The sequence below is a fragment of the Rhamphochromis longiceps genome, linkage group LG9 (genome assembly GCF_057381845.1).
Source record: "Rhamphochromis longiceps isolate RC_006_pf linkage group LG9, R_longiceps_female_GT1.1, whole genome shotgun sequence".
NCBI lineage: Eukaryota > Metazoa > Chordata > Actinopteri > Cichliformes > Cichlidae > Rhamphochromis > Rhamphochromis longiceps.
In genome coordinates this window covers 34213779-34237307 of record NC_140565.1, presented here as the reverse complement: position 1 = coordinate 34237307, position 23529 = coordinate 34213779, and the positions used below count along the sequence as shown (strand labels likewise).

At 40.0% G+C, this 23529-nt stretch overlaps 1 long non-coding RNA gene and 1 pseudogene across 3 annotated transcripts in view; both read right to left on the bottom strand.

Moving 5' to 3' along the window:
- Positions 1–3344: 3344 nt before the first annotated feature.
- LOC146662736 (uncharacterized) overlaps positions 3345–23529 on the bottom strand; it is a 37529-nt pseudogene continuing 17344 nt past the window's right edge. The window contains exons 3-4 of the transcript XR_014913407.1: positions 8640–9488; positions 3345–5233 (exon numbers count right to left, since the gene is read on the bottom strand). The product of XR_014913407.1 is annotated as an uncharacterized LOC146662736 (transcript). The remainder of the gene's footprint in view (positions 5234–8639; positions 9489–23529) is intronic.
- LOC146662737 (uncharacterized) lies at positions 10120–17623 on the bottom strand. Of its 2 annotated transcripts, XR_014913424.1 has the most exons (4): positions 17345–17623; positions 14356–14624; positions 10832–10930; positions 10120–10187 (listed from the first exon to the last, which is right to left on the bottom strand). It is a non-coding gene; the product is annotated as an uncharacterized LOC146662737 (long non-coding RNA). The 2 variants fall into 2 exon arrangements; XR_014913423.1 differs by lacking the exon at positions 14356–14624.

Below are 23529 nucleotides of genomic sequence, written 5' to 3'. Positions count from 1 at the left end.
CACATAGTATATTTCTCCTAAAATGGCTTTTATTCATTGGCTCACTGATTTAGGAAGGTGTTCATCAAGCAGCAGGGTTAGACACCGTTTTGCCCTACAGTCAACATTCTCTAAGGAGAAAGAGCATGTATGGATGTAGGTTATAGGCACTACTGAGATTTTTGTTTATAAGGCAGGTAACTTTGACCAGCTAAGCCACAGTGTTACGTGTTATACAGGTTGTTATTGCTGGTTTTGACTAAGTAGTGGAAACAGGAAGAAGACTTAAACTAGCAAAACAGTCACTTGGAGGACTCAAATGGAATAGTTCAGAAGGTTAAATGAACAATGTGCAGTGGTCTGAAAATAAAGAATGTTTGAAGACAACAACAACAAATCAACTCAGGTGTAAGCGCTTCTTTAGGTAAGTCTAAGGGGGAATACATTGCTAGGAAGCAGGGTACCAGGAGGTAATGCGCACAGGAATCAAAAATTCCCCTCTTTGGTTGGCTGTAGCTCAGATAGTAGAGCAGGTCAGCTACTGATCAGAAGGTTGGTGGTTCAATTCCTGGCTTCCCCTAGTCTGCATGCCAAATATTCTTGGGCAAGATACTAACCCCAAATTGCTCTCCAATGCATCCATCGGAGTATGAATGTGTGTGAATGTCAGTTAGAAAGCACCTAGGAAAGAAATGTGCTGGTGTGAATGGGTGAATGTACAAGTTGTATAAAGTGCGTTGAGTGCTCAGAAGAGTAGAAAAGCACAACATAAGAACCAGTCCATTTACCATTTTTCCACAGGATAACTTTTTATTAATTCTTTTATTATAAAATGAATGGGAATGAGATTTATTAAAAATGTCGTTTCCAATAGAGACCAGGCATCATGGCAGCAAAAAACACGTGCACCAAATAATAATGTAATTAAAACAAATACAATGTTCCATACATCCCAAAAGGTTGAGTCTGTTCATCTGGATGTAACGTTTTCAGTGGCATATATATATATATATAGATATATATATATAAAAATTCCCTGCTTGCCCCTGTGGGCGGTCAATCCTTCAAGCTCGGGTCCTCTACCAGAGGCCTGGGAGCTTGAGGGTCCTGCGCAGTATCTTAGCTGTTCCCAGGACTGCGCTTTTCTGGACAGAGATCTCCGATGTTGTTCCCGGGATCTGCTGGAGCCACTCGCTTAGCTTGGGAGTCACCGCACCTAGTGCTCCGATTACCACGGGGACCACCATTACCTTCACCCTCCACATCTTCTCGAGCTCTTCTGTGAGCCCTTGGTATGTCTCGAGCTCAAAAGCTATATATACACATCCTGCCTCAGAGTGATGCTGAAAAACTAGTTCATGCATTTATTACTTCCAGGCTGGACGACTGTAATTCATTATTATCAGGAAGTCCTAAAAACTCCATGAAAAGCCTTCAGCTAATCCAAAATGCTGCAGCAAGAGTACTGACAGGGACTAGAAAGAGAGAGCAGATTTCTCCTGTTTTGGCTTCCTGTTAAATCCAGAATTGAACATCGAAATCCTGTTTCTCAAATACAAGGTCTTAAATAATCAGGCCCCATCTTATCTGACCTCGTAGTACCATATCACCCTATATAATTGCTCTCGCACTGCAGGCCTACTTGTTGTTCCTAGAGTATTTAAAAGTAGAAGGGGGGGGGAGAGCTTTCAGTTTTCAGGCCCCTCTTCTCTGGAACCAGCTTCCCGCTTGGATTTTAAGATAAGGCTTCAAACTTTCCTTTTTGCTAAAGCATATAGTTAGGGCTCGATCAGGTAACCCCGAATCCTCCCTTAGTTATGGTGCAATAGATGTAGACTGCCGGGGGATTCCCGTGATGCATTGAGTTTTTCCTTTTCAGTCACCTTTCTCACTCACTATGTATTAATAGACCTCTCTGTATTGAATCATATCTGTTATTAACCTCTGTCTCTCTTCCACAGCATGTCTATGTCCTGTCTTCCTTCTCTCAACCCAACCAATCACAGCAGATGGCCCCGCCCCTCCCTGAGCCTGGTTCTGCCAGAGGTTTCTTCCTGTTAAAAGGGAGTTTTTCCTTCCCACTGTCGCCAAAGTGCTTGCTCATAGGGGGTCATATGATTGTTGGGTTTTTTCTCTGGATGTATTATTGTAGGGCCTACCATAAAATATAAAGCGCCTTGAGGCGACTCTTGTTGTGATTTGGTGCTATAAAAATAAAATTGAATTGAACGTCAACTGGTCTGAAACAGTTTAGTGTTCATGGACTCTAACTAGAATAACATTTTTGGCCATTAACAATGCTAAAAGAAACATGATCTTTACTCATACTTTCCTAACCCTAACCTTCAAACAATCAATCTGAATCTTAACTCAAATCTCAAACTACTTGTTGTGAGACCATCTCTTTATTTTTCACACCAAAGTGTTTTATAAAACAAACTTTACAGAGAGTTCATCAAATATAACTAATGGTTTAACAGAATGAGGATTTGACAATACAAACTTAAAATCAACAAGAAAACAGCTGCAGAACATGGATCAAAATGCATCCAATAACAAACAACATGTGGACGTCAAAGATACAGTAAATAAACTAAAGGTTACACTGACTCACTGCTGTATCTTCTGGTACAAACCAGTTGACAGATTTAGTTCATACTGGAAGCTTTAAGAGCAACTCGTGTGACATTATTTGGAGTTTGGGAAGAAACACTTTTAAGAGCACAGATTACCACAGCATAAGAAGATTAAATAGAAAAACAATTAAAATTTTACTGAGGTAACAGATAAAATAAATACAGTGGAACCCCGACTCACGAATACCCCGTTTAACGAAAAATTCAAGTTATGAAGGCACTGAACGACAATATTTCTGCCCGTGTTACGGCAAAATGCCCGGGTAACGAAATCCACTGGCTCTGATTGGCTGAGCCTACAATGCCCACAATGCCTTCCGAATCATGTGACAACCCCTTGGGTTCCGTACTTGCGCTTCGCTGTTCCACTTGAACGACGTATTGTTGTTCTAGTTAGCAATTAGTCTATAGCCTATCGTTCAGCATCGCCTCACTCAAAATGCGCAATGGGTGCTTCGACTTACGAAAATTTTCGACTTACAAAAGACCCTTGGGAACAAATTAATTTCGTAAGTTGTGGTTCCACTGTACATACAAATACATAGAAAGAAGTTAGATTTGGAAAAAAGCAAGAAAGTTATAATGAAAAAAAAATATACACATGTATATACAGTTGCCTGGCGCTATAACATGGTTCACTTTTCCTGGTCTGATTTTTTTGTGTGCAAATTTGCATGTTTTTTTATTTATTTAATTTTTTTTAACAGCGGATTATGTTCTGGGTACTGATTGTAGACCACTGTGACTCAAGGTCTTAAATAATCAGACCTTGAGTCACAGTGGTCTGCCGTGTCTCCTGTCAAATTTACATAAATCTTCGATCGCTAGTAGTGCGACTGTGAGATGCTGTACTGTCTGTTTGTAAGTTTTTGTCATGGTCCCCATGTCTGCCTGGCGGACCCAGGTTGGCTACATATGTTTCTGGTTCTCCCTCACGCTCACCATGTGTCGCCTGGGCAGAGCTCATTGCAGGCTTCCGATCCTGCCCTTCGCACCTGTGGCTCATCACTTCACCAGCGTCCACTACTTAAGGCAGTGGCTGGAAACATCTCATGGTTGGACTATTGAGTAACCTCGGTTGTAAGCTTCCGTACCCTAGTTTCAAGTTGTCTCTTCGTTTTATCTTTCTGGATTAACCGCTTGTTCCTGTGCGCAGGATTCTCTTTCCCTTAAAACCCTGGGCGAGTGGAGTTGCTGGTGTGTTGTGTTTTGGAACTGTGTGACGATTTCCTCATGTGTAAAGAGGCCCTATTTCTGGACGTCCCCTGTGCCCCTCTGGATCCCCCCCCCTCTCTCACCTATATATAGTTGCACCTGGTGTTGTGTGTTAATAAAAGGAACTGCATTTAGCTTCCCTTGTCTGCGCATGAGTCCATCCCGCCTCGTGACAGTTTTCTTCCCAAAAAACACAATGTTGACGAAATGTTTTGCACCATCAAAGGCATCTGTGAGTGCCTGTGGTTTCATTCTATAATACTGGACGTCTTTTTCTACGAAGGTTTGAACTTTCACAAGAGAAGTGTGAAAATTGTCCATGTCTGTCTGACAAAAATGTATGAAGTGTGTAGTGGGGTGTTTTACAGTCTTAAAACATCTATAATCTATAATAATTGTAAAAAATAAAGTTGGATACTTTGCGGATTTCACCTATCGTGGGTTATTTTTAGAACATAACTCCTGCGATAAATGACCACTGTATGTAAAATTGCTGCTTGGTATTTTGTTTGAAAATGCTTTATGAAGTTATTATTATCCACATCTGCAGTTTTCATGCAATATCAGTTTGGTAAAAAACACATTCCTATAACTTTTATAATACAATAAAAAGTACAACTACTACACACTACTGTGTACTAAGGGAACAAAGATTAAAATGTGACAGGGATAAAAAGCACTAATATCGCTCAAAGGAAAATAAACTTTATGTTTATCTCCATACTACCTAAATTTAACATTCAGTGTGTTTACTGCAGGTCCAGAAATCAGAGCTACCTCATCAGATCCAAGTGTGACATCAGCTGACACTCTCTACAGGAGACTCCACCTGAACTCTGTGGAGCCTGATCTCAAGGTGTTTAAGTCTGACCCTGAAACCAGAAGAGGATCTTTCTGTCTCTGCAGATTCATTGTGATCCAGCGATGGGAATAATTTCATGACCACGCTGATGTTTGCACAGAGCAGATAATGAAGTGAATGTTTTTGCACATTGGTAACAGTGAAAGAGTTTATTTGCAGCGTGGGATCGTTTGTGTGTGGTGTATGAACTGAGATTTCTGAAGGTCTTGTCACACTGGTCACAGCTGAAGTTCCCTTTAACGTGTGTACGTTCATGTGTTTTACAATGAGCTGATTGTGAGAAGCTTTTGTCACAGTGTCTGCACTTGTATGGTTTCTCTCTTGTGTGGACTCGTTTATGCAGGTTTAGGTCACCTGCAGTAGTGAAGCCTCTCCCACATTCGTTGCAGTAGTTCATTTTGCCTCCAGTGTGTCTAAGTTGATGTTTTCTTAGGCTCCCACGATTACTGAAAGTTCTTCCACAAAGGTCACAAAGAAACTCTTTCCCACCACCACAGTGCTCACAGGGTTGAGAACTGGATCCATCTGTGTCGCTCTGCTTCTAAACAAAGACACAAACACAGTGTAAGTCAGGGAATCCTTCCAACATTTTAATCCTGAACGTCGCCTGAAATAAAGAGCAGCCTAATTACATTTTACTGTTTACATTATAATACTCAGCTTACTGGGCGAAGTTAGAAATAAAATGATTAAACAATGCTGTTTTTTATGTACACATTGCTATGTGCTCATTAAAGAGTTGGCACTCCATGTAGTGATGGTCAAAACCTTCATTCAGCACTATGAATTATTGCGACTGACATGCTGAGTTGCGGAGGGTTCTGCAAACATGCTTACACATCACACTGGTTAAAGTCAGGGAGATACTTTTGCTTGACCAAGGGAGACCGAACATGTCCTGAGCTTAGATAATAACTAGAAACGGTATGCTGAAAATTGCTAGATAATTTTAAATGCAGCAAAGATAGGTTGGGGAGGTGATTTTTCGTTCTCCATCTTATTCCAGGAAGAGGGATGATACAAGACGAGGTCAAATGTGAATGAGGTGCAAGAGGAGAACCAGCCAGGAGAAGCCAGAAGAAAATAGTCATAACAATACATTTTTCTTTTAGCATAAAACTGCGCGGCCCTCCTCTAAGGGCATCCTTTGTGAGAAAACAGACCGCTGATTTCACATCAATGTTCAGCACTGTAACTTTTAATTTCAACTGCTGAAGCAAATTAAATCTTTTAAAAGAATAGACGCTCTGACATACATTATCAGTAAGCAGTCTCTGTTACTGTCAGTGGCTTCATCCATCTGCAGAGAAAAGTGTTTATCATGCACCTTATCATTAGGCTGTTCCACTATGTCCTCTGACATGTAATAATAATAATAATAATAATAATAATAATAATAATAATAATAATAATAAATGTGTACTTTATTGATCCCTGTGGGGAAATTACTCTCTCTGCATTTGACCCATTCACTCAGTGAAGCCGTGGGCAGCCACTAAGGAGGTGCACCAGGGAGCAGTGTGTAGGGACGGTATCTTGCTCAGGGGTACCTCAGGGTAGCTGTTCAGGGGATTTGAATGTCGGACCTTCTGATCATGGGGTTCTACTAGAGCTGGGCGACAGAACGATAACGATATGTATTGCGAAATAACTTTTTCTCGATAGAAAAATTAAACTATTGCGATAGACCTCATCTCTCTTGTCCTCTTAACAATAAAATAAATAAATAAATAAATAAATAAATAAATAAAAAATAAAAAAAAGAACAGCCAATCCAAATTAAGTAGTGCAGAGCCGAACCAATCACAGCTGCAGCGTCACATCACGTGACTTATTACGTACAGCACAAGTGCCAAGCCACACACGTGTATTTGTTTGGGAAGCAGCCAGCCGCCGTGCCGCCCGGGTAATGGAGGAAATGAGTGTGCCGACTGGAAAAATCAACCGAGCGTGACCGAAGGTTACCGAAGAGAAAACAGATGATGGTTCCAACGCCGGAGAGATTGTCGAACGGAAGAGCCATAGAAGTTCCGTAGTGTGAAGGTATTTCAGCTATTTCAAGTCTGACAAAAACAGAGTAGCGTGCACTGTAAATTGTGCCGAAAGCAAGTCTGGAAATACAATAAAGAGGTGCAGCTCAGTCTGACTGGAAGCGCTAATTCGTCATTCGGCTTTTGTCAGACTAAAGTAACTGTTAAAACTGTTTGAAAAGCTCAGCTGTACAACAAGGAGAGATTGAGAATTTCCTTTTAGTTCTCAGTTTATTTGATATTGACAAAAGTTAGTCAGTTTTGTCTGATCTTCTGTAAAACAAAGTAAGATTTATTTTTAGAATTAATATTTTGTTTCTAAGTGGAATTGACAATTTAGTCTGTTTCGTTTGTTCTATTTTGAAACTTAAACGCTTTAGCGGCTGCCTTTTGTGTAGTTTGCAATATTTGCCTTTATTTATCTGAAAAAGTCTCATGTTCCTTAAGTACATCTACCCTGTTGAACTTATTATGGGAAATAAATATTTAAATCAAAACAAGCTGCTGATTATGTCTGTGAAGGTTCTCAGTCATCCAGGTCATCGTAGTCAAAGGAGCTTGCAAAGAAAAGCGTCTGGACTTCTTTAGAAGTCCAGACGCTTTTCTTTGCAAGCTCCTTTGACCAAGCTGCTGATTATTTCACATTTTACTTGTGAGCAACGGCACATTTAAATCTTACAAATATAGTTATTTGGCTTATATCGTGATAGATATCGTTATCGCCTGAAATGAAAAAAACATATCGTGATATGAAAAAATCTCATATCGCCCAGCTCTAGGCTCTACCTACTGAGCTTTCCCTGCCCCCATATCATAAATATGCTGATGCTATTAATTCCTCCGCAATTGCGTGTGGCTTTTTTACACTGTGCCACTTGGTAGGCAACTTTATAAGAGCAGAGGTAAGCATTTGCTGGCATGGATGCAGCTTTATTAAAAAGACACTGTTAAGGACAACTATTCACAAATTTTTGTTTAAAAAAAGTAAACTGACTTGTCTTTGTGCTGTGGATGTTTTGTCTCCAAGTGGCATTTAGCTTGTTTGGCTTTAAACTGTCCTCATTATCCACCATTGTAAAGGTGAAGACAAAGGTAAGATAGGCTTCATCAAATTTCTACTCTTTGGCTTGAAAGAGATTGGTTTGAAAACATATTTGGTGATGCTTCTGTTCTCTACTATGCTAGCAGTGCCTTTTTTTTTTAAAATTTATACCCACCCGCAATGGCTCTACTCTACCTCAGCACTCAAAGAGCTTTTTACAACATGCCTCATATACGATAGAAATGATATAAATTTTGCCAACGATAGAGATTTTGACTATATCGCTCTATCGCGATAGTGCATGTTGATGATGTCACCAAGCTGCGCCTGTTTTGGTCGAAAGCATCGCAGCGGCTACAACCATCATCATCTGCAATTTATCATTATTTCATCTGCGCTTCCTCCACTTCCGTAACATTGATTCATTAATGTTGAATTCTCTCGCAGCTGCTCTGTTCCCATGTTGTTGCAGTATATTAATAACTAACCTCGTATTGTGGATGAATGATCTCAGTTGTTCTCCTGACTGAAGTTTGGCCCGTGTATAGCATCCTGCTATGTGATTGCATTGATATTAAAATTAGTTCAAAAAAATGCTTCAAATGAATTGCAACTCTAAATCCGATTATGGATACAAAGTAACAGTGATCATTGTTTTTAGATAGATGACTTATGTTCTTTACTGACACTTGCCAAATTCCAGCAGAAATGGCAAATGTAACATGGGCCTGTATATGGTACAAAGTGGATACTGTGTCTACAGAGAATTAGTTATTCAGTGTTTTTGTAAGGATCATGGAAGCAAACCTCTGAACTGAAATTCAAGTGTGATAAATCCAAACAGTCCAGGGTAAAATAAAAATATAAATACATACCTCACAGTAACTGCACTTGTAGAGTTTCTTTCTGGTGTGGAGCTGTTGGTGGACTCTGAGGGATCGTGGAGATTTAAAAGCCTTATCACACAGGTCACATTTATAAAGTTTCTCCTCAGCGTGTGTAAACATGTGTTGTTTTAAGCTGTTGTATGTCACAAACAGTTTGCCACACTGATCACAGTAGCACACGTCATTTTTGGTGTGAATGCGTAGGTGTTTATTTCGGCTCTGTTTGCCGCTGAAGTGTCTTCCACAAATTCCACAACCGTACGCCTTAATTCCAGAGTGGGTAACTTGATGAAGCCGTAAATAGCTACTGTAAGGAAAATCTTTACCACACTGATCACAGGTGTACGGTTTAACTCCACTGTGGATTAGCTGGTGTCTTTTTAGGTTTCCAGCCTGGGTAAAAGTCTTTCCACACAAGTCACAGTTGTATGGTCTCTCCCCAGTGTGGATGCGTCGATGTTTTGTCAAATACTCAGCAAGGATAAAAGATTTTCCACACAAGTCACAGCTGAATGGTCTCTCCCCAATGTGTCTAAGCCGATGTGTTTTTAGTGAATCCTTTCGAGAAAAATCTTTCCCACACTCATCACAGCTGTACGCTTTAACACCACTGTGGATGATTTGGTGTGTTTTTAAGTGTCCAGCCTGGGTATAAGATTTTTCACACAACTCACAGCTGTAAGATTTAACTCCACTGTGGATGGATTGGTGTGTTTTTAGGCCTCTAGGACGGGTAAACCCCTTCCCACACTCGTCACAGCTGTATTTTTTCTCTCCCTTTCTTCTGTGAGGTTTGTCGGCCTCCTGAGAGCGCTGACTTCTCGCTCCATGTTGGTCCTGCAGTGACAGAGATACAAACAGAGGCAGTGAGTGAAATGCAGTCGTGGAACAAACTCAACCTTCCAACTTCCTCCATTAGTGGAGTCAAAGATGTCACTAAACACACTGCAGTCAAGTCAAGACAGATTTCTTTGTATAGAACATTTAAAAGACATCAAGTGTCAGCGAAAGTGTTGAACAGAGAGATAATCTAAGGAAATAAAAAAAATAAATGAGGTAAAGACAATACTACAAGATTCATTATGCCAATTTACTGTTTATAAGGTTGGGGAAACCTGCAGTCAGCTGAGACTGAAGAAGTCACTTGGATGAGTGACGAAACGTTTCTCCCACAAAACGCTACGTGCAGATGAACAGAATCAACTTTTGGAGCAATAACTTGGTTATGGCGTTCCATGTTTGTCCTGCCAGCATCGTGCACCCTGCTGTTAAGTGCTGGAGTCAACTTTACACCCTCTTCACCTAGGGTCTTGCCTGGTATAATAGACCCCATTCTCTATCGAGCATAGAGCATGCTCCTGTGCTGCCATGATTAGTGCCTCTGTGCTGTCTTTCAGTCCAGCTTTGTCCAGCCACTGGTAGGACTTCTGGATGTCAGCCACTTCCTCTATCTGCTGGTGGTACATACCGTGCAGGGGCCTGTCCTGCCATTATGGTTCCTCCTCTTCCTTGGATTTCTGCTGCCCGAGGAACTCACTGAGCATGCGTTTAAAAAAAAAAACAACTCAGTTTTTGGTGATTCGAAACGCCGTTTACGTGTGGACGAAACAGCTGCATTTTCCAAAATACCCGTGTAGGTGCGGACGCAGCGTAAAAGAGTTAGTAGTTTATTTTATTACTACCTGTAATTTATTGCAGATTACTTGTATTTGCTTAATTGTTTACTAAATGTTTGGGGTGTGAAACAAACCACAATGGAGCAAAATATGGGCGTGTGTGGTTGGAGGGTGTTTGTTCACGCGCGAGAAGGGGGGGCGCGAACATTTTTCTTGTAAAACAAGGGGGGCCCAGCAAAAAAGTTTGGGAATCACTGCTCTACAGGGTACACTCCTATATGTGCCAGACATGGGCTCCTTCAATTCATGGTCCTACACAGATTACATACCTCAAGTTAGCAAGATTCGATACAGGAGCTGCCCCCTGTGTAACAGACTGCCATGTGTGTGCATGTGTGCTGATAAAATATGATCTTTGTGCTTTCTTGTAACTTCTGTGGTTTTTGTTTGTGAACGTAGATTCTCTATTTATGGAGGAGCCCAGGATGGAAAAGATAAAGCTGCTGTTAACAACCAGCTGTGCACACAGTTTCAATAACAGCGTAACTGAGATATTTTTCTCACCTTTTGTGTTAAAGTCATCGTTTCCTCTGTAGTGGCTGAGCTGAGTCCAAATGGCTGAAATTAGCTGCTCCACCAGACTCTTCTCCTCCCGTTACTCAGCTGGGACACAAAAAAAAGTATAGATATGTATTTTATCCCTGACAAAAAGAAGCAGACCAAAATCTTATATCCCAATATAAGACATTCCTCATCCTGATAACAATATATATCCAAAATAGTGCATTTTCTTTAAATTCTGTAAATGTCGGGCAACTTGACTTTTGTGAAGTGTTTTCAGCTGAGCATTGTGTACATGGAGTTGAGTGTTTTGACCAATGCATGAAACTAGATATTTTTAGACATTTATTACATGGCATACTGTGGGGAACAGCCGGTTCTAATGATTGAGTCTAAGGTTCATTTTGAGCACCTGACGGTTGTTTCTTGTATTTTGCAAACTGGTGTTGCTTGTGAACCTTGTGTGATACCCACCAACGTGTGATCACATTTTTGTGAATTCGTTTATGTTTAAGCAAGTGACATTTTCATTTGAAAATGCCCTAAATTAACTAGTTTTAATAGGAGACCTGGTAACTAGTCCGGGATATTTGTAGCATATGATTCATTTTTGAACCAGTAGGTGGCAGTGTGAGACCATGGTTTGGCCTGTTGTTAGCAGTCAGAAGTCTATGATCCGCACGGTTTTCTCATAATGGTGGGGTATTCAGGAACGACATGCCACGTCTCCCTGTCTGATCATGTTTGTCCTGCTTGCCGGCCAGCATCGTGCCAGAAATATAAAGTAAAAGCAGTCACACCCGATATATTTCATAGATTAGTTATAAAAGTCGGAAACTGAAAGCGCACAACATTGCGTAGTATAATACATTCGATTTTTGTAAGTATTTGTTTACGGCTTTAGCAGCATGCTATGGGTAGCACATTAGTTTGGATCGCACACCCCCAACATTCTGTAATGTTACTGTTCGGCTCCATCATGTATTGTTTTAGTCGCTTTTTCTGCCATAAAGCGTTTCCTTAAATTCATCACACATATTGAGATGGTGCTGATTACATAATTCTTTCAGAATATTTGGGATTTATGGATTTATCTTTTTAGCATTTGTTTTGAAGAAAGCTTGATAAGAAAACTAGGTATGTCTATGACAGTGAAATATGTTGATTCTCTTTGTCTAGCTAATAACAGAATACATATATGGAATACGGAACAGGTAAATACACTGTTGTAATACTGTACTGTAACAAAAAGTGCATACGTGTGAAACTCTGCACTCAAGTTTCAAGTACAAATTTTGACCCTATTTTTCTTCCTTTCATCTAATTGGCCAATGTCATGTCAATCACAAATTTAACTATCCAATCAGAGAATAGATGGGTTTGGCTGTCGGAGGGGTGTAAAGGTGTTGAGGACCTTTCGGACATTCTTCATTCTACCTGCACTGATATCTTGGACTCTATTGCTCCGCTCAGGACTGTGCGCGCTAAGCATTTATCAGAGCCGTTGTTGAACGAACATACGCGCTTCCCTTAGACGTGACTACAGACGCGCCGAAAGGAGATGGAAAAAGGACAGATTGCACGTTTCCCTACAGATTTTAAGGACTCGTTTTTCTGCTTACCAAGAAGCTGTAAAAGCTGGAAAGACACGGTTTGTCTCAAACTTAGTGTCAGTAAACAGTCACAGGCATCGGGTACTTTTTAATGTCCTTAACCCTTTAAGACCTACCATAGAACCAAGTCCGCCAGAGCTTATATTATATTTTTACATGTTGTAGTGCCATTTTTGGAGCATTTCAAGTTGCTATACATCAATACAACAATACAATACAACCGGGGTGGCTGTAGCTCAGGTGGCAGAGCAGGTCAGCCACTAATCAGAAGGTCGGTGGTTTGATCCCAGGCTGCCTCCTGGCTGCATGCCAAATATCCTTGGGCAAGATACTAACCCCATGTTGGCCTACTGGTGGTGGTCAGAGGGCCCGGTGGCGCCAGTGTCCGGCAGCCTCGCCTCTGTCAGTGCGCCCCAGGGTGGCTGTGGCTACAATGTAGCTGCCATCACCAGTGTGTGGATGACTGAATGTAGTGTGAAGCGCTTTGGGGTCCTTAGGGACTGAGTAAAGCGCTATACAAATGCAGGCCATTTACCATTTATAGCCCAAATTTGAATATATGCATTAATTGCATAGTAATTACATAAATTGCAATAAACTACAAAAAAGTTGAAAATCGTTTTGTTTTTTTAACATATATTTCTAGTTAGAGAAATTTAAGAGGCTTATCCCTCAAAACTGTAAATACAAAAAAGTTGCACAAAATAGTTTCCCACCAAAGATAATTTATTTTAAGTGTCTTCATAGTTTTATTTTTGAAATACACCAATTTTTATATACTGCAGGAAAAACAAAAATAAATATTATACTGCAAATTTGCAAAAAACAAAAAAAAACAAAAAAACAAACAGCATATGCATCAAAACAAACGATTTCCAGCGGTGCAATTTGACTTTAAGAATCCCAGAAACGACACAGAAAGTCATAAAATCAAACATAACTTTTAAAAACACCAGTATAGGCTTACAAGACACTGATGAAAAAAAACAAAACTACATTTTCGCGAAAATGACGCGGAAAATCACGAAAATGAGTGCTGCCCTTTTATTGTTGGACTTGTCAGCAGCTTTTGACACGGTTGACCACGACATCCTGTTATCACGGCTAGAATTTCATGCTGGCCTAAAAGGATCTGCCTCACAGTGGTTTCGGTCCTATTTGTCAGAAAGGTCTTTTTTATGTCAATATAGGCCCCCACAACTCCAAAATAGCCCCTCTTAAATACGGTGTACCTCAAGGCTCTCTTTTGGATCCTGCCCTGTTCGCACTCTATTTGTTGTTGTTGTTGTTGTTGTTGGGCTCCATCTTCTCGTGCTACAGCATTTAATTTCACTGTTTTGCTGATGATTTCCAGATTTATCTACCTTTAAAAGCAGGATCAGACCGTCCCCAGCTCTTATTACGCTGCCTTGATGATGTCAAACAGTGGTTGTCATTAAATTCTTTTAAAGCTAAATGAAAATAAAACTGAGGTTGTCATTTTTGGCAACTTTAATCATATCGACAGCACTCTGGGCACCCTTTCCTTCTATTGTAAAACACATGTAAAAAACCTCGGAGTCAACCTTGATGGTTCTTTTAAATTGAATAAGCAGGTGAGTGCAGTAGTTCAGTCCTGCTTTTTTCAGTTAAGACAGCTAGCCAAGGTAAAGCCATACCTCCCAGCTAATTATTGTGGACTTCAGGAAGCACACAGCTCCACTCCCCCCCATCATCCTGACTGACACCCCCATCACCTCTGTGGACTCATTCCGCTTCCTGGGTACCACCATCACCCAGGACCTGAAGTGGGAGCCCACCATCACCTCCGTCATTAAGAAAGCCCAGCAGAGGATGTACTTCCTGAGGCAGCTGAAGAAATTCAACACGGACGATGATGCAATTCTACACTGCAATCATCGAGTCCATCCTCACCTCCTCCATCACCGTGTGGTACGCTGGAGCCACTATCAGGGACAAACAGAGACTGCAGCGTGTTGTGCGCTCTGCTGAGAAGGTGATTGGCTGCAGACTCCCATCTCTGCAGGACCTGTACACCTCCAGGACACTGCGGCGTGCAGCTCGGATCTCAGCTGACCCTTCTCACCCTGGACACAGTCTGTTTGACCTGCTCCCCTCAGGCAGGAGGCTCCGGTCCATTCGCACCAGAACCTCTCGCCATAAGAACAGTTTCTTCCCCTCTGCTGTTGGACACATGAACAATAACCATATGACTGTTCCCACCACTAACACATGACCCTACGCTGTGTCACTGCATCATTCCATGTTTGGCACTGATCACCACCTGCACTCATGTATATATCATGTATATATCTATCTACTTAGCACTTTTAATTCTTATTCTTATTTTTATTTTCATGTCTATTTAAGCTTAATTTATAACAGTATTTATAACAGTATGTTTGCACTGAAGCACCGCAGCAATTTCCTAATGTTTTAAACCCGCTCAACATTTGGCAATAAAACCCTTTCTGATTCTGATTCTAACGTCTTTGAGCGTGTTATTCACCTTTTCCTTACTGGCAGATTAGACTACTGCAATTCATTGTATTATGGTCTAGATCAGGCCACCATCCATCGTCTTCAGATGGTTCAAAATGCAGCTGCTCGACTCCTAACTGGTACCAAATGGAGAGCGCATATAACCCAAGTTTTAGCTTCTTTACACTGGCTTCCTGTCTCCTACAGGATCAAATTTAAACTTTTACCTTTTGTTTTTAAGTCACTTAATGCCCGAGCCCCTCCTTACCTGTCTGAGCTCCTCTCTGCCTATGCTCCAGGAAAAACCACGAGGTCTAGCTCAAAACTAATGCTGTCCATCCCACGGACTAACCTCGTGGTGATAGATCCTTCTCTGTGGCAGGTCCCAGACTTTGAAATAGTCTCCCCTTAAATATTAGATCTGCACAAACACTTGAGCAATTTAAATCATTACTGAAGACACATTTCTATGCCCTGGCTTTTAACACACTATGACCCAAGCATTTTGGTCTTATTTGAATTAGTTTTAGTTATTGTTTTAATTCTCTTACTGTCCTATTATTGTTTTATACAGTTATTATTGCATTACATTGTTGCTTTTTAATGCCATTTTTATATTGTTAAGCACTTTGTGCAGCATCAGCTGTTTGAAATGTGCCATATCAATAAATTTGACCTTGACAAGCTCATTGACTGAACCTCTGGACAGGTCAGGTGTTAATGGGAAGACCTGGTTAAAGATGTCACTACTGTCTTCAGTTATACACGTTTTATATTTAAAATCGATTCAGGATTTAATACCTCGATCAGAAAATTGATTATTGAAACCTACTTTAAAAAAGTCATTAATTACTAATTACTTAGTCAATATTGTATTTAAAATACTTATCTAATTACTGTGTCAGAAAAGTAACTTAATTACTAAATAAGTAATTTAACTAAATACTTCTTAAAATCCCTGTAAACCTTCAGTGGGCAAACAATAGAAATTAAACTCTTTAAATAATAAAAAAATTTTTTAAAGACGGAGACTCTACAGTACGCAGCGGTAGCATCTCTTCCACAATGTAGCCTGCAATCATTTTTTAAGCTCACCTTCAGACGCTTTCTGTGCTGCTGAAGTAAAATTAGGTTTTGCCTGCTTAGCAGGAGTTGCCGCGGTGTTATCCGTGGATGATGAACAAGGATCATAGCTTACATATTACTGTAATGTTCTGGTCTGCTTGTTTCAGAAAAGTGAAGAGACGGGAATATGTCCATTTCATAAGACAGCCACTCGCTTCAGCCGAGTCCGACATCTTCTGCTTTAGAATACGACTGTGCAGCAAACTGGCGCGGAATGACGCGCAGCTACACTACAGCGATGTTAAAGCGGCAGAGTTTACTTCTACCTTTAGAAGATAAATTATTGAAGTTAAATAATGATATTCTGCGAGTTTAATTATTTTACAATGTAACACAAGTACATTGTAAGTAACTGTAATTAAAATACCTAAAAATGAACAGTAATTAGTTACTCTACTTTTTCAGTGGAAAAATAATTTAATTATAGTAACGCATTACACCCAACACCACAATTGTGCAAGTGAAGCAAAAGGTAAGATACACGTCATCATATTTTCTACTCTTTGGCTTAGAAGGATGTTGGTTTGGAAGCATATTTGGCGATCTTCATCTTCTGCTTTAGGTTTGCACGTGAGCCTCATCAAAAACTTGCCCATTATGCTGGCAGTGTCCAAGCATTTTTTTTTTACTCATAGCGTAACATCTGGTAACATAACATCTCTATTAAGGGAGAAGTTCAAAAGTCAAAGATCTCTGTATAATTTTCAGTGCTGCCAAATGTGGATTTAATTCCTCACTGCACTGTGTGTGTCTGTTTATAGATTCAATAAAACACATGTAGTTCTCCCAAAATCCTTCCCCTTCTCATCAGACTATGCCCAACCCAAAAACAACCCCAAACTAATGAAATATGTAATTTTGAGAGTATTTTATTTGTTATATTAGCTTTTGGGATAAAACCAAGTAATATGATGATAATAAAATAATAAAAACACTAAGAATAATTTAACATTTTAGTTTCTTTACTTTAACTAAAAGAATAATAATAAAAACAAACGACCAAAATATAAGCTCCAAATTTGATCTTAGTACTGAAAATACCTTATTACTATTATTAAATTATTACTATTAGCTATGGTTGTGACTACTGTAAGGAATACATATGCAGCAGGCCCCTAATATTCCGGCCATCCTCGTAAAGGAGAAGAAAACTACAGGATCATTTAAACAACCTTGTGAGTTTAGGTGTACAGTTTCCTGAATTTACGAGGTGCACCGAAAGGTACTGTTGAATAGCGATGCCCGCACTGAACTGTACATAATGCTTTTTTAACCCTGGATGTGGCTCGGTGCTTACCTTTAAATGAGCCCACAAACTCCGTGATGAAGCTGCAACTCTTTCCAAACACAGGAAACAGATCAGGGAGCAGAGACCCACGTGGTTCACGCTGATCTCAGCTACGATCCAGGAGACAAGGGTGGGCAGATCGATGCAGATATCGATCAGGACGTTGGTAGTGGTTTATGATCGATACTTTAGTTTGTTTCTCTCCTCTAAGTTCACTACTTTACTCCCGTTTCATGAAAAAGCAGCTCTCTCTGCTCGGCTCCTCTCCTGCACACACACTGTGCTCCGCCCCCTTCTTCTTCTTCTTCTTCTTCTTCTTCTTCTGCCGTATAGGGTTTACTGGCGGTTGGCAAACAGCAAAAGGGTGCATTGCCGCCACCAACTGGTGTGGAGTGCGGACCGGAATGTCAAAAAAAATAAAAAAATAAAAAATAAAATCCTTTCGAACAAATGGGTCTGCCTTAAAAACCAAAATACAGCCTGATAACTTTCACTTAAAGAGGTCGTGCGAAACAGATCAATCAAGTCCAACTTCACTTCCATACCGTCCAGCTTTTTGATCAGTTGTCTCCTTTCAATATCAAACCTCTGACAATTCAAGAAACATGTTCTATTGTTTCCTGTTCCCTACTGCAGTCACTCCCCTGTACAGTGTTTACCTATTAAAAACAAGGTGCTATTTGAACCAGTGTGTCCGAATCTCAGTCGAGATATAATCGTATCCTCTATCATGTTTCGGCCTGTACTTCTCATTTTCCCCACTTTCCTTTAGATTTTATAAAACCATCGCCCTTTCCTCTCTTCCTCCCATTGCTTTTGCCACCTTTCCTTCATTTTGTATCGTACTGTACTCTTGAGCTCCGTCCTACTCACACTAATAACCATATCTACCATCGGTCTCCTTGTTGCGACTTTTGCTGTCCTATCTGCCATTTCATTTCCTTTACCTCCACGATGCGCTGGTACCCATAAGAATGTGCCCATAAGCCCCATCATAACAAGTCTGAACAATGTTTGCTGGATCTCTATCAGAATGTCAGGTCTGCAGTCTGAGTGACTGTCTTGCAGACTGGCCAGTGAGGAGCTCGAGTCTGAAAATGTCACAGATCTTAGTGGTTTTGTTTCTTCAACCCACTGGACAGCTAACAATAATGAAACCATTTCACCCGTGTACACTGATAAATCGTCACTGATCCTTTTCCCCACCTTGATATTAAATTCAGGAACAATAAAGGCTATCCCGCTTTGGTTGGCTGTATTCTTTGATGCATCTGTGTAGATTTTGACATAACTCTAATACTGATTAATATATTCCTGTGCTGTATGTAGATTTAAGATAAACCCCTCTCCTTGTTCTTTTTGTTTAACAATGTGAAATCTGCTACTGCATCAGGGAGCATCCATGGTGGTATTGTAGGCAACGGTGCTGTTTGACTTATGTTTATCTTGTCCAGATTAAGTTCAGCTGCTTTCTGTCCCACTGTCCACCCAAAACTCTTCTATTCATGTTTCTCTTTTTCCCAGCATGGTTGGAAAACTGTTTTTGTCGGATGATCCTGACCACGTCCTTGTAAACCTGCCCAGTAATTCAATGCCAGTTGCTCTCTTCTTATTTGTAATGGCATTTCTCCCATTTCTACCTGTACAGCTGCTGCAGATGTTGTTTTGAATGCGCCTGAGCAAAGTCTTAACGCTTGATATTGGATACCATCCAACTTACAAAGACTTGTTCTGACAGCAGAATTATATACGACACACCCATAATCCAATACTGACCTAATCAACCCAGTATATAAAGCTTTTAAAGATTTCCTATCAGCCCCCCAGTCAGTTCCCACTAAGCACCTCATTATATTCAACACTTTCTTGTAGTGATGGTCCGCTTGAAGCTGAAGCTCTGGTGCGTGTGTCAAAAAAATCAGCACACTGCTTCAGAAGCACTGTGTCGAAGCTTGCTTCGTTTGGCCAGAGCCATGTGATCAGTGACGTCCGAAGCTTCATTTAGAACCTAACTGCTTCCATAGAAAAACTTCCACTTGACTCTTTACATGTAATGTTGTAAAAGATATATTTTATTGTTTAATTAATCTGAAAATGTTAGTCTGCCAAATGTGCAGCAATTTAATGTATTTATTCTCTTTAGCTGATAGTTTGTGGGGCCCAGGTAGACTGTATAACTGCATCTCTACCAGTTTCTCTGCGCTCCAGCATCCTCTGGGCCATGTGAAGGGATTTTCCTTAAGGCAGGGGAAATTATCTCCACGAAAAGGAACAGTTTCGGCCATCGCACAGTGGAACAAATTTTCTTCTTAAATAAAAATGAAAAAGGGTTACCTTAAATGCATCATGCTTTTAGTTTGCAAGTTCATAAGCATTTTCCCTTTCACAATCAATTCTACCCCCAGGTCAAAAACATGTATAGGAAAATTTCCCTAATATAATATTATTTATATATATACCCGTCTAGCGGTTAATTGCATAAGTGCATGGAGGCAGGACCTCACAGCAGAAGCATACTCCATAATGTGTTGTACATTATCATATGTAACGTGGTATTTTTCAATTATTGTATTTACCAACACCAAGAAGTGTCAAGCAAAGAAAGACCACACAATGGTGCATGTTTAAACAAGGAGAGTTTACTGGTCAAAATTATTTATTAAACAAATAAACCATTTTTTTTTAACCACCAAAAAAAAAAAAAAAAAAAAAAAATACACGTTCAAAGCAACACAACGGCGGCCCAATATCAGATAGAATTCCACTCTGTAGAGTGAGTGGGCAATCTTAATGAAGCAGTTGGTTTTATTTTGTGGATTCAAGCTGCTCTTCATATTTTTGGCCACCAGATGTCACCAGAGAGGACTGTGTTGAAAAGCTTCGAGTAATGAACCGTTTTTCAATACAAGCTTCAGAAAGCTTCATTTGGCCATCACTACTTTCTTGCATTGGTCTATTATTTTCTGAATATGTACAGTCCATGTCACCTGTGACAAAGTGGGTGAAAGTACGATTTGTCCATATTCTTAGTTAACATTCTTGTTTTGATTTAACCATATTTCGCATGTAATCTGCAATAGGCAAACATCTAATATCCCGGGTTTGTTTATGTTTTGCACTTTTACAGATTATATAATATAACATCTTGGTTTAAATCAATTCATACAAGTTTGTTAAGTTAACATGTTATTTACTTCAACTGTTAATTTGTATTGTTTAGAACCTACCTTACCTACCTGTCTTCCAGAAACAAAAGGAGGAAATGTAGTTTTACTTCCTGCTTTATAGCTTCTGGGTTCATCTGAGGTCACAGGAAGAGACCAAGTGCAGAAGGGGAAGAACTCTTATAATTTAATAAAGTTGATTTTAGAGGGTTTATGGATAAATACATTTATTGATGTAATATGTATTGATTACACCATAGAGTTTATGTTGCTAGTAAAGAGTGGCAGTAGAGGTTTGAATATAATCATGTTCATCTTACCTACCTACTGAATGGAATAGTCGAGAGGAGAAATTGTTTGGTTAAGTGGACTATTTAAGCAGAACTCAGGTGTTTGAGGAGAAAGGTTCAATCGGTGTAGCTGTGTGCAGTTTGACCTTAATTTCCGTTGATTTAAGTTCACTTATGTTTATTTGAACTGAGTTAATTTGAGTTTCTTATTTGTTTCTTTGTAAATATTATTTGGGTCACAAAATGGTAGTGATGGCCAAATGAAGCTTTCCGAAGCACTGAAGCTTGTATTGAAAAACGGTTCATTACTCGAAGCTTTTCAACACAGTCCTCTCCGGTGACATCTGGTGGTGAAAATTTTGAAGAGCAGCTTGAATCTGCAAAATAAAACGGACTGCTCAATTATCACTGCTCACTCAAGAGTGGAGTTCTCTCTGATATTGGGCCACCGTTCCGTTGCTTTGAACATGTAATTGGTTTTGTTTTCTCGATTGGGGGGCTGAAAAAAATGTAATGCGTATTTGCGTAATACATTTTGATCAATAAACTTTCCCTATTTAAACATGCACTATGGTGTGGCCTTTCTTTGCTCATAACTCCTTGATGTTGGTAAATACAATAAGTGAGCAATATATATAATATACATATGATAATGCACAGCACATTATGGAGTATGCCCCTGCTGTGAAGTCCTGCCTCCATCTACTTGTCGTTTAATCACTGGACAGCTGGACAGGTTCATACAAAATATTAGATTAGGCCAATTCCTATACATATTTTTGACCTAGGGGTGGGATTGATTGTGAACTGGAAAGGGAAAATGCTTAGGGGGCTGAGTACGGCTGCATCGTCACTGATTTGTAGAATCCTTTTGATTCGATACAGGATCCGATTCAATTTGATTGGAATCTGGAAAGTTTTGCCTCAGTCAGAAATATTACAATTCTGATCATTTAACAGTATATATCCATAATTTCGTATCTATTAAAAGAAAGCTGACACATGTGAGACTTAATTAGAGATGTAAACAGAGAGTTATGAAACCTGCAGCTGCAGAAGCCAGCGAAGAAAAAAGAGGCAAACACAGCGCGGACCCGCCGACGCACCAAAATCTGACTCTGACGCGTCGGGTCCGCGCTCTGTGTTCACGTTATGTATGCAGAATCCGTAAACCTGCTCGCAGTTACTGTTTTAGCTGCATGGTGTTTGACGACATGTTGTGAGGTTTAACCTGAGATGCTGGCGTTTCAGGCATAATAACGTTAATTTACAAATCGACACAGGATTGTAATGAATCAATATCACTTTATTCAATTTAGCATGGATTGTAATCAGAAAGGCGATAATCAAAACCCACCCCTAATCAAGAACTTGCAAAGTAAAAACATGATCAATGTAAGGTAGCCCTTTTGTTATTTACATTTAAAAAGAGGATTAGTGTTACTGTGCGCTGGCTGAGTCTGTTTCTTTTCTTAGAAATAGTTTCTCCTGCCCTGGAGAAAATCCACTTGCGTGGAACAGAAGAGGCTGTGGAGTGCAGGAACCACACTGCAAGCTGGTAGATATGCAGGTATTCCTGGGTCCTGCAGACTATCACCTAAAAACAATGAACAAAATGATTTTCTAAACTGTAGCAATGTAATGTACGTATAGTGCCAAATACATTTTTGTAGTCTTCATTAGCTTTAATTCACATGGAAGTGTTCCTAAAGTCATATGCTGTAATGATATTTACATTATGAAAACATGATTTTGGACATTTCAAGTTTTTCACTTCGGCAGATAAAATGAATTGAGCAAAATCAACTCAAAATATTTCCACACGCCATAACGTCCTCTCTTCCTCGCTGGCTCCATATCTGTCAGTGGAATGATCACCTCGTCGCTATCTGTCACCATCAACACACTCCACGAATCCCGTGGATGATTCACTTCCTTATATCTGTTTGAATCAGGTACCGAAGCAGTTACGTGCGTAATGAAGCTTCGGATGTCACTGGTCACGTGACTTTTGCCAAACGAAGCAAGCCTCGACACAGTGCTTCTGAACCAGTGTGTTGTTTTTTTCGACACACGCTCCGGAGCGTCAGCTTCAAGCGGGCCATCACTACAAAATGGTGAATAAATCACTTGCTACACTGGACAGCATCAGCCTCCTGCACTTCTTTGGCCGCTTAAGTCAAGTCCTACCACATCACCCTTTCATCAATCCACAACCACCAAAATTTAAACTGTTTTACCCTTTCTAATTCTTATCAATATAATCTGACCCTGATGTCAACACCAACTCTTTTTCTTGTAAAAACCATTATTTTAGTCTTATCAGCTGAGAATTTAAACCCCAATTTATATGACCACTGTTCTATTTCTGTGATTGCCCCCTGCACTTTCTTTACCAAAAAGTCTAACCTTCGTCCTCTTGCCCACATTGCCCCATCCCACCCTCTATGTTCTTAAACACATCATTTATCAGCAGTGAAAACAATAACGGGCTAACTATGCTTCCTTGTGGCGTTCCATTTTCTATCGGCAAACTCTCCGAATAACTCCTCCCAATCCTCACTATTATTCGTCGGCCTTCCAAAAAATCCTTAATCCATCTGAACATTCGACCATTTATACCCATTTAGCTCATTTTTATTAATAGACCTTCCCTCCACATCATATCATACACTTTCTCTATATCAAAAAAGACTCCGCCCCCTTCTTCCTGCTCTGCGGTGATTTGTTGCAGTGCGGT